The 15,697-nt window shown below is 38.9% G+C and overlaps 1 protein-coding gene and 1 pseudogene across 2 annotated transcripts in view; one reads left to right on the top strand and one right to left on the bottom strand.

Annotated features, from left to right (window-relative positions):
• Positions 1-15,697, bottom strand: part of SGCD (sarcoglycan delta) — an 818,344-nt gene that overhangs the window by 255,869 nt on the left and 546,778 nt on the right. The window lies entirely within an intron of this gene.
• Positions 1,037-1,155, top strand: LOC112475305 (annotated as a pseudogene).

Raw genomic sequence — 15,697 nt, 5'->3', positions numbered from 1 at the left:
CACCTGACCCCCGTCCAGTATGCCATATTACTTCTGGTTCATGGGATACAATCCAGAAGCCACTGCACACCAAGTCACCCCTCATTTTTACAGCCGAGGAACTGATGCCCAGAAAAGTTTACTGACTCTCTCAATGACACACAACAAATTAGTACCAGAGTCTCGAATGGATCCCAAGTGTCCCCCTCTTCCTGGTCCTGGAGTCCATACATGTCACAGGGATGTCAGTTATACCCAATCAGCAGTCACCCAGGGTGTGGTGAAACAGGAACCTGCAAATCAGACTGTGAGAGATGAGCATGTGCAGCCTTCAATTAGCCCGATCCACCTTCTAACACTCATAGTCCCAGACAGTGGTGACGGAGACTCAGCCTAACGATCCCTGGGGTGCGAGCAAGGGCCACACACTGCTGCGGCTGACTCCTGTTGGCAACACTGTTCCCGACAAGGATTTAGCTATGCTTTTATGAAGGGTCCGTGAAGTTGTTACTATTCTTTGGAACATTAGTCTCAAATTTGAGCATATATTAAAAGCAAATAGTCCACGAGGAGGTAGACTAGAAAGCTATGTACATAAAAATATATATCCTCTGTAAAGTAGGTCCTTTACTCTATCACAGCTGTCTATTTCCTTCAAAAATACTAACAACACCCAAATTATTTTGTTTTCTATCTGTTTCCACCACTAGAACACAAGCCCCATGAGAACAGGAACATTTTCTTATTCTCTGTCATATCCCCAATACCTTGCCTGGTACCTGATGTTTATTAATATAAGTAATAAAATTCAGAACATTTATAAAGGAAGACACAGGGTTTTTACCTAGATCAACAGGTAGGGAATGAAGGACCGTTAGGCAAGATGATAAGTGACAGTTACAAAGATGACTTGAAAATGTAGGGACTCATATCATAGAAAGAGAAAGTAACAGGCAGCAAAACTATGTTTATACCGTGGGTTGAAATATACTCTTGTATCACTGAATTTTATCTTGTGGTGTGTATGCATTGCCATTGAAAAATAAAAAATAATTTAGTCTACGGCCATGCCACCCTGAACAAGCCCAAACATGTCTAATCTCGGAAGCTAAGCAGGGTCGGGCCTGGTTAGTACTTGGATGGGAGACCACCTAGGAAGACCAGATGCTGTAGGTGTAAAAAAAATAAGGGATTGTAAACTGACAAGGTCCTTGCAATCTGTGAGGTCAACCAAGGGTTGCCTCACCTAAAAAAATAATAATTAAATAAAAAATAAAAATAATTTAACAATCACCAACATATTTATTTTTACTCTAGTCTTCCAATGATAGTTAACAGAACTGAATTCCAGAGACAAGGGGACAATTGAAAGGTCCAGAGGTGGTGGACGGTAGAGCTGAGGTTTAAAACAGGGCATCCTAATTCCATTTCTATGCTTTCTCCTGTATTAGCCTGACTCCTAGGGTTTAAGAGTATCTTCAGAATCCTGACTTCTCAACCCAGTCTTACCTGCAGAACACACTCGACTGGTCTGAATGTATTTCATTAACTCAGAGAATAGAGAAAAACAATACATGATTTCTTAGCAGAATTATACTCAACCACTCCCTTCCCTTGAAAACAACCACCCTGCTTCCACACTGAGCTAAGTCTATTGTTTCCTCCTACTGAACCATGTTAAATTGTTCACCCAAGAAAGTGTACCATTACTTGGGGCCAAAGTGAACTCCCAGATTTAGAAACTTTCAACTCTCAAACATAGCCTGCTACTGCTCTCCTTGGATAAAACATTCATTTCACAGTTAGGGAAGTGCTCTTGTGACAATGCGCAGAATCACAAGTTATTCTTTCCATCCAAATCAGCCATTTCTAACTTGAGTGACTATAAACAATTTGCCCATTTGCAGCACTCAGAGAGTACATAAAATTAACCCCCAAGGCCCGATGGTGTCCTAAGAATAAACTGCAGGGATCTGAGTTAAGGAAACTACCTTGGCTAGATTCCACACACGTTTCCAGGTAAACTTTCCTTGCACTTACACAGGTGACCAATAGGCCTCTCATTTTTAAACCCATGGGGAAAGACACAACTAAGCTACATGGCAATGGCAAATTTTGATTGCAAATGCAAAAGGTTTATCTGTGCAATCATCTTTCAATTAGTCACATTAAAAGAGAACTGTTGCATAGATAATACAGAACCACTGAATATGAGAATGGCCTTTCATTTTAGTTTTGTAACATATGTAATGATTAGTAAAGAATAAATAGTTATTAATAATATAGCTAAAAATAACATTTATCAAGCATGCACTATGTACCACATGCTGAATCAAGCTATTTATAAAATGTCCTCATGAAGGAGAATTATCACCCTCCCTTTACAGAAAAAGAAAACTAAGAGTGATTCATTAACTCAGTCAAGGACAAACAGCTAACAAGTAAGTAGTGGGTGGCTTCAAATTCAGGCCTATTTGCATCCCAAACTGTACCCTAGGCCAGTGTGCTACATTTGTTACAGATTTATCTCCTATGTGCTTAGAGTGGCTTTATGATGTTCAGAGAAGGTGACTGCTGTGTCAACTTAAAAGATGTTCCTGCAAGGCCACTCCCACCAAAACTAGTCTCGTCTTATTCTACTAGAGGGTCTGAAATCACAGAATTAAAGTTTTAATACTTAGGTTAAAGGTTTAATAATGGAAAGAAGCCCATTAAAATGTCAATGCATCTTAAATATAATATCAAAAGCACAAACATTAACTACAAAGATATCAGTGAATTGTATTTTACCCAAATTAAAAGTTATTGTGCTTCGAAGGATACCATCAAGAAAAGTGAAAAGACAACTCACAGAATGGGAGAATATATTTGCAAATCACATATCTGATAAGGGTCTAGTATCTGGAACTCTTATGAAAATAAAAAGATTTTTTTTTTTTTAAAGGTGGTGTGGTGAGGATTTGAATAGACATTTATCCGAAGAAGACTATAAAATGGCCAATAAGCACATGAAGTGCTGTTCAAAATTAGTCATTAGGTAAATGGAAATTGAAACTACATTGAGATATCATGTCATATCTAGTAGGATGGCAATAATAAAGAAGATGAATGATAAGTGTTAATGAGGTTGCGCAAAAATTGGAACTTGTTTGTATTACTGGTGGGAATTCAAGATGGTCCAGCCACTGTGGAAAAGAATTTGGAAGTTCCTCAAAACGTTAAACCTAGAAGGACCATATGATCTAACAATTCCATTCTATACCAAGAGAACTGAAAACATATGGCCATAAATATTTGTAAACAAATCGTTCATAACATCATTTCTAATAGCCAAAAACTGGAAACAACCTATATGTCCATCAACTGATTAACATAAATAAAATGTGGCATTAGGCATAAGAAATAATATTATCCAGCCATACAAATGAATGAAGTACTGATACATGCTACAACACAACATGAAAGGCTACATACTGTGATTCCATTTATAGGAAGTATTTAGAAGAGGTAAATCCACAGAGGCAGAGCAGACCTGTATTTCCAAGGGCTGGGGGAATGGGGAGTGACTGCCTGATGGCCACAGTTTCCTTCCGGGATGATGAAAATGTTTTGGAACTAGATAGGATAGAGATGGCAGTTGCACAACATTTTGATTATACTAAATGCCAATGAATTGTTCACTGTAAAGTGGCCAATTTTAGATTATGTGAATTTTACTTCAATAATAAAAACTAACTGACCTTCTGTAGGATGGATCGATGAGTTCTGGGCTTCGAAAGATTGCATGGAAGGCACAGAAGGTAAATCTTGCTCATTTCCAACTTTTCCAGAGCGATCTGATACAATCAGGCAAGGTATTCAATGAAGGTGCAAACATAAAGGATTCCTGGCTCATTGAGTATCTTGCACAGTGAGCTCTTAATCAAAATTTTGCTTCACTTTGGTTTTTCAGAGCTCACGTCAAACAGCTTAAAAATGGGGCCTAGAAAGACTCATGCTCTATTCTCACTGGGGCTCTATCGTACATAACCCCCAACAGGATGAAAATCGGTTCTTGGTAGTTAAAATTTCTTTTCAAGCATAAAGCAAAAGTACACATATAGCACATAAACATTGGGTCTCTTAGGACACTGCCTGGAGCAGGCTTCTCTATCAAGATTAGATGTCATCTCTTATTTTTCACAGCCTGAAACAGACAGCCCTGTGGTTAGAGGTGGAAGCTGTAGACACACATTGCCTGGGCTTGAGTATTCTTTCTGACTTTGGGCAACTTACTTAACATTACTTGCTTTTAATGCCTCTTGAATGAAGGAAATAAATGTAACCCTCTTAGGGTTGTTCAAAGGTTAAACAGGGAGTCAATTCCTGGGAAATTTAGGTAGCATTGTAGCCATCAACAATGCATTTAATAAATGTAAGTTATGACTAGTATTACTACCGTAATTACTACTGTAGCTATTATTATAAGTCTCTTTGGCTGTCATAATTAAATTAGGTGCTAAAAAAGAGTACAAAAGGTTTTTTAAAAAATAGATAATGGGGCCTCATTTGGTTAGGGTTCCCCATGAGGAATGGGAAAGAGAAAAGAGAGGGTAGAAAATGACTACTTGCTAAACACTGCAGTAGAGATGAGAGGTACTCTACAACCGCATCAACAGGCTAGCACAGCATGAGCTGCAGTAGCTCAAGAAAGCTTCCTGGGAGGGGTGGCAGGTGAGGTGAACTTTCCTTTCTGTCGTTTAGAAATATAAACGCCTCTCTTTAGCTATGGTCTTCTTGCTGCTGCACATGAAAACAATCTTCTGAAAAAGACCTTTCCATCTTTACTTAACTTCCCACAGGCTTCCCTCCCTTGCTGCAAATTGCCCACCTGGAAGCACGTAGAAAACGAAGCCAAAGTCCACCTCGCAGAATAACAGGCCCTTAAGTTGCAATGTCTGCCAGAAAATGCCAGCTCTCAGAGCAGGAGCATATGGTGAAAACCACCAGAAAGGCACTGGTAATTTTTACAGCAGGTTATTACGACAAACCTCCTTTGAGAGGCCAATTCACAGCTTGTCCTGAACACTACATTAACTCATTTATGGTTTTCCAAAAATGCTCAATTTCCTACTGTCCCTAAATCTGACAAATATGCTCTCCTAATTCAAAGCCCTTATGGAGAGCCTTAAACTCCCAATTGAGTGTGGTGCCATTTCGAGGTTGCAAATCCAGCCTTTCCAAGGCATACCCTAGGTGAGCACACTTAGGCGTAAATGTAATGCCTCCAAATGTAATTTTCTTTAGGCTGCCAGGATTCTCATGGCTTCTCTGCTTTAAACCTAGAAAATCTGTAACTGGAAATCATTTGAGTGCTCAAACACCCCTTATAACAAGTCCAAAATGGTGATTCCAGAAGTTGAACTTGGTTATAATTTCCAAAAGTTTTTTTTTTTTTTTTAAAGACATATGCATATTTTGGAAAGAGTGGAATTAGCTATCTCCTCTTTATTTTCCCTGAATCTAACGGTCATTTGGGATTATTCTTTGTTGCTAGATAAATATGAATCATTTCTATCTGTTACCAAGAATCTGTTTCCTTGAAAATGATGTAAAATCCAGATGCTAATGCAACAGTGTATTCATTGTTTAATCACAGCAATGAAACAGCCTTTATATACTATAAAATTTGCCAGACATATAAAAGAACTTCAGTTTCTACCTTAGCAAACGCTGTGCCATCTTCATTTCTTAAAAATAACCAGATAGCTCTGGGCATGATGTTAACATACAAGACTGTCAAACCTGCCTTCCAGAGACTACACTGCAGAGGAATTAAGAAGACTCTAGGATAGTATCTTCATCTTCATTTCAATTAGACCATAAAAACATTTCTTTCAAGAATTTATGAATACTCTACTTTAGGGTATAAAGGAAAGATAACAGAATCCAACTAAAGTAATGAGGAATTTGTATCTCAGTGCATGATGCATGTGCCACTGATTATATAAGATGATTTACATAGTACAAGAATAGCATTTAAAGTAACATTTTCAAATACACAGTAGAAAAAAACTGGCACATCAAACCCACGATTCCATGAATATTACTATTTAGGATGAATCTAATATTTTTCAAAGTTCATTTGAAGAAAAATGGTATTTAAATATTGCAAAAATTGTGATGACTAAATGTGGGTGAATAAAAGATGAAACACAGTGGACTAAATGACAGTGAGGGTCTTTCAAGTCTTGGGGTCCTCCCATTCTATGAAGCTGATTGCTGGTTACAACTTGAAATCATCAGCACCCTGACATTTTGATAAGAACTTCTCCATGAATTAGACTTGGCTGAGTTGCTTAGCTATAAGGGAGCAGTGTCTAGGAGGGGTGGATGTTAGTTATCCGAAAACTATCAAAAAATTGTATTTGTTTCTAATTCTTTATAAAACAGGAGAGAGTTTGACCCTTTCTTTCAGAGGTATGGCAGTAAGAGTAGGAAAGGCGATGGATGTGTATGAAAGCATGGGTTCTGATTCATTAATGTGCTCTGTGACCTTAGGCAAGTCTCTTTCCACCTGGTCATCTCGGCCACAGCAGTGGATCAGAGGATCTTCAAGGTCCCTTTCAACTTCCAAAATGCTATTACTTCTAAGCTTCTGCAGCATCAGAGATAAGAAATGGGATCCTATACCAGCAAAGCTGTACATCAAAGTCTTTAGGGATATTCTTGCTACACGATCCTATTACTTATTTCTTATAATCAGAATTCATTTGTTCATACATCCATTCCCTCATTCCAAAATGCGTATTGAGTACTTCATGTACCTGTCCATTCTTCAGGGAGCTGAGAGGAGAAGGAGTGCTTCCAGATCTTACAAGAAACTTGCTAAAATCCACACTATACATCTTTCCCTCTGATTAATAAAGTCTGGGAAGAGCCAACGAATTTGAATTTTGAACAAACCACCACCAAGCAATTTTGAAGTGTGTGGTAACTGGACCATATTTTGAGAAACTAGAGTCTAAGCAAGAGAAACAGGTCTTCAAGCAGGTTACTTTCAATTTGGGTGATAGGTGCCATGATAAATGCAGGATGACAGTGCTGGTGTGGGCACCCAGATGGGTCCCTACTTGGTGTGAGAGCCAGGGATGGCTACTTAGAGGACAAAATATTCAAACAAGGACTGAAAGATGAGTAGAATTTCACCAGCTCAAGATGTGGTTTATAAGCATTTTGGACAGAAAATAGGCAATCGTTGGGAGTCAAGTCTCCCTCTCAACCCGGAGAGAATTCTCCAAAGGCCTATATTGAACAATGTTTCCCACTTCAAACTCATCTTCAGACGTATCTGTTAGATTAAGAAATGGATGGATGAAGGGATAAATTAATTTATTAAGTGGTTACTAACCTATGGACATTAGTATACCTGGACTCTGGTCACATATGCTGGTAACAGGATACAAAACTCACAAAGGAATGCCTATGTCTCCACGGAAAATAATTTTAGTACTTGATGTAGAAAGAGATGATAACTAAATAGTCCTCCTTACTCCCAGTGCTTTCACATGTGTCATCCCATGCAAGAAATAAACAAATAGTTTTTGTTCATCAGATTTTTCACTTTCTTCATAATTACAAGTACAGCTAGATCATAATCTTTTCGAATAAATGTCTCTCTGTAAAAAAAAAAAAAAAAAAAAAAAAAAAGTCCGAGGATGTCCTTGGCCTAGTGACACAAGCAGGAAATATCTGCTATATACTTACTTCACAAGTTACATTCCATTGACTACATGAGGAGTCATGTGTCTAATGTACAAACTAAAATGTGCTATGCTATGTGGCCTTGAGCAAGTGATACAGACTCTCTCTACCACATTTTTCTCCTTGTAAATAGAATAGCATGCATTAGATAATCCCCGAGAACCATTTCTTCTCTGGCAGGCTACGTATTTCAAAGTAAAAGAACATTTCCAGAGGAATTAATTAATCCTCCAGGGATAAAATGAGATAAGCTTTTGCTTTTACTCAATATTGCTTTGCAGATGATCTCTCCTTTACAATCATCAGATCTGAAGAAAAAAGACCACATGACTTGCTTAAGTGTAACCAGACTGTTTTCTACGATACACAGGAAATTGAGGAATGAGGCTGCGAAGCCGAGATGTCTTGCTTGGCAGCTACAATTTTACCTCCTCAATGACTGAGCCAATTTTCTCCTCCAGCTCTCTTACACACCTTTAATGAATACATGTTTCTTTGATTAAATTAACATTTTTGTCTAGCTAATTAGCCTGAATTTTTTTTTCCGGTAGCAACTTCATTACCGCTCATCGGTGCATGTTTGCGACCAATCACTGTCAGCTCAATCACCGAACGATTAGGGGAACATTAGGTTTGGCTAATTTGGCTTTCTGTGGCCATCATCGCATTCCCAGTGATGAGCCAATCCTCACCCTGAATCGACCCTGCTTGACAGTGACAGATGTTTTAATCACAGGGTTTCATTCATTAGTGTCCATCAGCATTAGTTTGCAGAAAATACCTTGATTTGAAACCAAAACTAATTAAATGCTATCTTCATAATTACCTTATACAGTTACCTTTCTCTAAGTGAGCCAGTATGACAAGAGCTGGGAAATAAAGCTCTAAATGGGGTTGGAGAGGGAGGGAGTCTCTGTGTTGCTGAACTACACCCCTGTCTGCATGTTTGACAAATGGTGTGAGCTTGTGGGAAGCTGTCGCTCCCCATGAAATGCAGTGTTCAGAAAAGTACATTTCAGTTTCGTCTGTTACACACCAGCCAGCTGGTGGAACACATTGCTTCCTTAGATCTATGATGTTTTAATAAGATTACATACATAGAATGTTGAGAGGATGCCACCAAATTTTCATTACCAACATTATCGTCCTTCTACTGGTGTTAGCCACTTGGAGACCTACACCTCCCAGGCTGCCTTTCCAAGTGGTTCTGATATTACTGGTTGCACTCTCAGTTACAAGGGTGGCGTGTGGCCTGGGTACAGCCAATGAGCATTGGGCATCTCCTGGTAGCACTGATTGGTTTACGGCCAGGCATGTGACCCAACTGAGGCCAATAACAGGCAGTGAGACTGAATTCTGGGAATCTCAATTTGAGATTGTAAAAAAGCTGCCCCTTCTTTCCTGAGACATTTGACATTCAGAGATAGCAAGTTCAATGCAGCCATTTTATAACCACAAGGGGAGAAACTTTTGAGAAAGGGGCTTGCAAGAAGGAAAATGGAGCCTGAAAGCTGGCCAGGGAGAAACCAATCTGTAGTGACAATGTTTTGATTCTTTTATCCAGCTGCCTATGTTGACAGACCTACTCCTGGAGTTTTCAGTTTTATGCCCCGATAAAAGACTTTTTTTTTTTTTTTTTTTGGCCAAAAGATACATGTAGCTAAAAGATTAATATCTGATATAAGCCCTTTTTAACTACTCAATACTTCTACATTTGCTATCTTAATCTGATCTCCAAAATAATAGCGTACAGTGGGTAGGGCAGAAATTGTTGGCCTCATTTCAGAAACAAGGAGACTGAGGCACAAAGAGAAGAGGGCTTGCTAACATTCACCAAGCCAGGGCTGAACGTGGTCCAACAATCCTGACCCTTTGTTCTCCTGCTTAGTTTGTGGTGACTTGTTTCCACCACCTCTGGATCACTATTATAATAGTGTTTTGGGGATGGCGGGAGAGCGCAAGGATAAGCCATGGTTCTGGCATCTGCTTGGTTCAAATCACCAACCCCAAAAATGTCACTTACTCAGGACGGTAGCCATGGCTATACCTTCGACTTATGTCACTTTAATTATTTAAGGTTATTCCCAGGAACTGCTTCCCACATAAGGAAATAATAGGTCAAGTTATTTTCAGTGAAGAGAAAGTGATCAAATCTTGTGTGTCTAATTACTGGAGACAAGCCTAAATTAATTGCAGAGAGAATGTCAACTTTTGAAATCCCTTTAAAAAAGAGATTACTTTCTAAGAAGTTTGGGGCACCTCCTGGCTCTTTCTCTTTTGAGCTTTGTGACCGGGGGCAAGTTATTTAACTCTCTAAGCCTCAGTTTCTGTATTTAAAAAGAGAATATTATCATCTGCTTTTCTGCCATTATATGCTTTGACGGACAAATGAAAATAAATGAATAGGAAAGAGTTAACATCACAGGTCTGAATGCTATCCTTTGAAAGGCCAGCTTATAAGGCTGGCTCTTGGTTGGCATCTGGAAATCCAGATTTGGGAAGGGTTCCCACCATTCCCAGAACTTATAGGAATTGTGCACTATTCCTCAACTCTTTGGACAAACAATATGGTTTATGATGGATATTTGCTTCCCTTCTGGAATTCTGGTACACCCAGGCACAGGCTGCCTGGGTGACTAGCCCCAGTCAAAGCCCTGGACACTGAATCTCTAATGAATGTCCCTGTTTAGCAACATTAGTTGTTGTCACAACTTGTTGCTGGGAGAATAAAGTGCATTTGGTTTGCCGGTACTGAGAGGGGACTCTGGCGGCTTGCTCTGGTTTCTTCTGGACTTGGCCCCAAGCACCTTCTCCTCTGCTGATTGTGCTTGGTATCCTTTGACTGAAATAAAACATAGTTGTGAGCTTGACTATGTGCCAAGTCCTAAGAGTTCTCCTAGAGAATTACTGAACCTGAGGGTGGTCTTGGGGACCCCAACATATAAAACATCTGGCATATAAAAACATACAATAAATAGATATTTATCATTGTATCTTACACCTATGTTAATGTTATTGCTCTGAATGAACTGTAGGCAATAATGATATTCAAATGGCAAGACTGAACATGTGGAATGCTTTCTCACTTCAGCTTCTGCTTGACAAGAACGTGTGACCAGTATATATCCCAAACGAGTCCTCACACATACCTTAAGGGTTTATGTATGAGAGTATTCATGACGGTGTCATCTGTGGAGAGTTGGAGGCCATTGGGGTTCTCATTGTTGGGAGAATACATAGGTGAAATGTGTTGATGTATAACATCCACTGTCACGTACATGTGAAGGAATACAGGAACAAGCAATAACAGGCTGGGTAAAAAAGAGTCCCACACAGCACAATATAACTTATAGAAATTGAAGACGTGTGCATATAAAACAATATACATTTTGTAAGAACACATTAACAAAGGATATTTGATAACTATGTGAGAATGATTTTCTATACTGGTGAATGTGGGGTATGAGAATGGAAAGAAGTAAATACATATAAATTTGAGAGTAAAACCTTGTACAGATCCATAATAAAACGTGACATGACCAGAAGAGTATGATTAACTAAACTTTCTGTACCTGAAAACCAAAATAAATTTACTTTATACTTTAATAACAACGACAGTGACAATAATCATATTAACTAACATTATACAAGCATCAGGTATATACCATTTATATATTACGTTTTTGAATCCTCGCCACAATTCTATGAGGTGTGTACTGTTAATATCCCCATCTTACAGATGAGGACACTCAGGCATAGAACATTAAAGCAATTTACCAAGGTCATGCAGCTCATAGGCACTGTGAGGTTCAAGCTTGGAGCAGAACTCAAGAGTTAATAAAAGGATGATAAGATTTGACCTGTGCCTACGTGAATGCTGGCTCTTTGAGGTTATATTTTTGTTTGTCCTTTGTTTTGTTTTTTAATTTAATTTTATTATTAGTTTCAAGTAAACAGCACATTGGTTAGACATTTTTATAGTTTATGAAACAATCCCACTGATTACTCTATCTTCCCCCTGGCTCTCCACCTAGCCATTACCTTACTGCTGACTACATTCCCTATGCCGTGCTCCTTATCCTCGTGACCCTCTATCAGCTACTAATCTGTACTTCTTTAACCCTTCACTGAGGCTATTTTTGAAAGGCTATCTTCCATTCCCCCCCCTCCTTTAACTTTTTTTTTAAAGCATATACTGAGTGCCAGGCACTATTCTGGGAAGATAGAGATAAAATCCTCATAATCCAAATTGTGGCACTCAAAAAAGAAATGACGTAATATGCTACAAATGACTTCACACCAAAGGTGCCTGGGACGCTAATAGACCTGTACCCTTTGCCAATTTACTATGTCCTGAATCAATTGTTTTTAAAGACACTTATGAAGAGGACTTAGGTACTTTTTTAAAGACTAATCCTGCATTGTGAGTTTGGTATCTGAATAAATCAATCAGTTTGTGAGTAAACACTGCTGGCCTCCCAAAACTCACCACTTGCAGATTTCTTGGTCTCACCTTGCACGCAATCCTTTTTAGTCCTCCAAGTAATCTACAGAAGGACAAATTAGCCTCACTCTACATCAGTGGTTCTCAACCGGGATGAGGGGGGAATTTGTCTCACAGGGCCATTTGGCAGTTTCTGAAGATAATTTTGGTGATTACAGTGGGGTCAGGGGTGTGCTACTGGCATCAAATTGGGGGGAAGCCAGGGATGCTGCTAACATCCTGCAATGTGCAGGACAGTCCCTATGACAAAGAATTACCCAGCTCAAAATACCTATAATACTGCTGTTGACATATTCTGTTTTATACATAAAGAGATTGAAGAAATTATATACTCCAGTATTCATGAATTTGGAGATTTGAGAACATTATCAGTTTACTTTGATTATGAATATCAAGGATCTAGTTATATATTCATTTTCAGTGAATATCTTTCTATTTCAAGTGTAGATTTCTTTAAAAGGCTGCTGTCATCAATTATATTTGAATGGAAGCTGGGGAAAGCAAAAGGGAATCCCTTTGACAGATACCTTTTCAAAATCAGGCTTTACTCTGATGCCTAAGAAAGAGAAACAGAAGACAGAAGAAAACACAGTGACTTGTTATTGAGTCATATCATCCCCTTGAAATGGATGGGTTCAATTCCACATTTGGGGAGCCAACTGTGATACAGTTTCAGAACTTTCGTTTCTGCCTTATGCAACTTGATTTTTATTTTTCCTTGGGTTCTTGCTCACCGCCAAGCGCTCCCCCAAGTGAGCAAGTCTATCCTCAGAAAGCAATTGGAAGGAGAAAAAGAGGCCAAGGGATAAGATTGAGATGTGAACTATCAACCCCGGCTACTGGGTGATAAGTTTAACTTTGTGACCTTCATTAGAAACTGCATCAGTGAAGTGCTAATAAAACACTCTGAGCTGGTGGGTGGGAGGTGTGTGGTTCCAAAAGCATTTCGTGGACACCATGGCCCAGCCATGATACGAGGTCGTAGTCAACTCCGTAACTTCTGGAGAACACACGCTGTCATTTCACATTTATCCCAAAAGCTGGGCCTGGTAAAGCCCCGCTCATTGGGCATTAGGATTTATCCTTAAGTCACAGCCTAACCAGAAAACTTTCCAAAGGCAAAAAGGAGGAATTTCCCGGGCTTTATAAATAGCGTCTGTGATTTTGTAAGCGGCCTCTTCAGGTCACGACTAAGAAACTCAAGCACTATTAAGGCTCTCATTTACTTAAGGGCCATTTTATGATTCAAACTCTATGGTTATTGAGACGTGACCTATCTGTTCGTGCAATCACACACTCATCCCCTCTCAAGTTGTGCCCTTCATACTACCTCTCCACTTGAGAGGCTATTGCAGAAGTAGGAAGCCGAGGCTATGGGACTATAAAATGCCATGTTTGGCTGAGTTTCTTTTGTCGCAGGGACTGTCCTGCTGACCTATGTTTGCAAAGTTTGGTGGCTGTTGTAAAGAAAGCTGTCAGGGGTGTGGTATGAAACACAGAGAACTCAATCATTTGGGGTGCCAAACACCAACAGCAATAAAATGTGGAGGAAATGAAACGTTAAACAACAAGGATTAGAATTTCCCTAAACAAGATGGATATCTGTCTGTGATACAATGTTCAGCAGACTGCTGTGGGCTGGCAGGTAAGGCCTGGAGCACCTGTACTAACGGAGAAAGGAACTCAGCAGCATAGGTAAGGCAGACCCTGAGAAGAAACAAAGCTAGGAATTTCTGGTGGGGCTATAGCCAAAGAACTTCTCACGAGAAAAGGTAGATATTTAAATTTTAAGTAATTTCTTATGTAAGCTACTTCTGTCATCCAAAATCACACAGTACAGTTTCCTCAACCTATAGCCAGCCATGTGTTGGTGAAAACTTGCAGACTGGTGGCTTGAAATGTGTTCGATGTATATAGAACAGGGCTGGGGTGGGTTTATCTGTGAGAAGATCTATAAACTGCACCAAATCTAGCAAAGCAAGAATTCAGAACCAGAAGTGGAAAGAATAAAGTCTCTTTCCTCCAAAATTCCTGAAGATACCAAGAGAGATGCTGAATTATTCAGGAAGCGCATAATAAAAGGTTTATGTTTATTTAATTTATTAAATCTCAACTGGCCTCGGCAGACATCTGGGATACAATATTATCAACTGCAGTTAAGCCTTGTTAGAATATATGCTTCACAAGGGCAAGGCTATAGCCTGGTTTTTGTTTTGTTGTTTTTCACCTGAATACCCCATGATTTATACAGTGTCAGGCACATACAGACCCAGTAAATACAGATGAAAAACTTTCTTAATCTAACAGTAGTGCATCGATTTACAGATGAAGAAACCAATGCTAATATGAAATCAGCAACTCAGCCAAGGTCACAGAGTTTACAGATTCAGAGTCAGGATGCAAATCTGTGCAGGAAGAAAATCTAGTTTCTCTTTCCCCCAAACTATCAAAAGTTCTGCAACCTCATTATTATGATGTTTTAACTGAGCCCATTGAGCAGAAATCCCTTGAATACACTAGGTAATCTAGGCTGCGTTATTAGTTATTATCTTCTTTATTAATAACAGTTTAGAAGGCATGGGAGAAATTAGGCCATTTCCATTGTAAAACTCTCTTTGTACTTCCTTTGTGTCCTTTTACAATAGTTTTCTGTAAAATGTCCCATTGGGACCATTTGGAGTTGTTAGGTTTTATTTATTTATTCATTTATTCATTCATTTATTTATTTATTTTTCAGGCTCTGCTGAACTAAGCATTTGATTTAGGGGAAATAACAGGTTTGAAAGAAAGGCGTCAGGAAACTTAAACATAACAGACGCTTGTTTGCAGACACCTGATTGAGCTGAATTGAAAGCCCCAGGCTAGATTCTAAAAAGCCATAAACGTCAGTTGACTAGAACTGAATCATAACCACTTTGAAGCATGGATCACCAAAAGATAGCCATTTTAGAATCATAACATCCAAAATGGCTCTTTATTTTGTCAACACTACTGAGGAGTAACATAATTCTTAAGTGGGAAGGAGCTTTCTTTTCTAAGAGAGAGTAACTGTAGCTTACAGCTAATTGTCTTGGCAATTACACAGCAAAGAATGTCTTTTAAAAAGCCATGATGGAACTACCACATTGATCTCTTATCTCAGCAAAACCTGAATATGGTGAGAAGAAGCAGAATACATTTCTTTGTAAGGTAGAAATTGAAATTAGAATCTGGCTTTGGTTGAGATGGATTTTTATGTAAATTGTAGAGAAATAGCAGGCAAAGAAATTCACAGCCCTGTGAAATTCACACAAAATTAGTAACTTGAGTTATTTGGTACATTAGAGCGTTCTTCCAATATTCTCTAAGCTTATAATGGTATGAGCTTAGTAAAAATGCCCAAGAACAAAATTCATTTGGCACTTCCCTCATGCTTTGAATATATATTACGTGCTTCGTCTTTGAAATAGCTCCCCTTGCATTTACGACGTA

The sequence above is a fragment of the Pteropus alecto genome, unplaced genomic scaffold (assembly GCF_000325575.1).
Source record: "Pteropus alecto unplaced genomic scaffold, ASM32557v1 scaffold40, whole genome shotgun sequence".
NCBI classification, from domain to species: Eukaryota; Metazoa; Chordata; class Mammalia; order Chiroptera; family Pteropodidae; genus Pteropus; species Pteropus alecto.
The sequence above is the reverse complement of the archived record's forward strand: the minus strand, read 5'-3'. Positions and strand labels throughout refer to the sequence as shown.